The sequence below is a fragment of the Schizosaccharomyces cryophilus genome (assembly GCF_000004155.1).
Source record: "Schizosaccharomyces cryophilus OY26 unplaced genomic scaffold supercont4.4, whole genome shotgun sequence".
NCBI lineage: Eukaryota > Fungi > Ascomycota > Schizosaccharomycetes > Schizosaccharomycetales > Schizosaccharomycetaceae > Schizosaccharomyces > Schizosaccharomyces cryophilus.
In genome coordinates this window covers 1,181,808-1,182,745 of record NW_013185627.1, presented here as the reverse complement: position 1 = coordinate 1,182,745, position 938 = coordinate 1,181,808, and the positions used below count along the sequence as shown (strand labels likewise).

At 34.1% G+C, this 938-nt stretch overlaps 2 non-coding genes across 2 annotated transcripts; one reads left to right on the top strand and one right to left on the bottom strand.

Moving 5' to 3' along the window:
* Positions 1-264: 264 nt before the first annotated feature.
* SPOG_16290 lies at positions 265-347 on the bottom strand. Its single transcript has one exon. It is a non-coding gene; the product is annotated as a tRNA-Val (tRNA).
* Positions 348-731: 384 nt separating this feature from the next.
* SPOG_16289 lies at positions 732-805 on the top strand. Its single transcript has one exon. It is a non-coding gene; the product is annotated as a tRNA-Ala (tRNA).
* The last annotated feature ends 133 nt before the right edge of the window (positions 806-938 follow it).

The window sequence follows — 938 nt, the reverse complement described above, 5'->3', positions numbered from 1 at the left end:
TTTTGTATTATTATTGTTATTTTTTCCTATCTTGGGTTTTAGGTTTTAGATTTCATGTTTACGTTGTCGAAGTGGTTGAAGATCTTGATTTTAAACTCATATGGTTGTATGACCTTTGTACGCAAGTAGGTGGTGGGTGATACAAACGAAAGAAAGCATTGTTAAGCAAGCTCGAAAAGGAAAAAGAGAAAAGAAAAGAAAAGAAAAGAGAGAAAGGCAGCATCCTGGTAAAACGAACTGAAAATGAAAAATAAAAGGTATGGATGACCGTGCCAAGACTCGAACTTGGGACCGTCTGCGAACATCAAATGTTAAGCAGAAATTATAACCATCTAAACCACACGGCCTTCGCTGTTAGAGTGAGAGCTACTTAATTATATGATAGCAACCTATAGAAGCGGAATTGTTTCTGCACATCTGGATTGAATACTTTTTGTCAATGTCAGAGCAATATGCAGGTGAGAGCAGAACGTAACAGAATGTACAATAACGAATTTTAAGAGAAAAATAACAGATCCTAGATTCTAGACAAGCAAAAAAGATCTACCTTCATCACAAAAGTGAACTTTGCTTTATAATAAGAATTTGAAACATCAGTACTCTACGTTAACGACTAATACAGGCTACATAATGGCCTCAAACACACCCATATAGTAGTATCCTCAGGAAATCTGAGTACAGCATCATAATAATTATTTCTATAGTCATTTTGGGAAAGAAGACATCAGAAAGGGCATGTGGTGTAGATGGTTATCACGCTTCCTTAGCATGGAAGAGGTCCCAGATTCGAGTTCTGGCTTGTCCAATTTTTTTCTTTTCCTCTTCACTCTTTCATTTTCTTTTTTTCACTTTTTTTTTCATATTTTTTTTATTTGACTAATAATTAAAGAAAACGAAAAAGAATAGAATAGATTAGAATAGCATAAATTAGAAAGTAT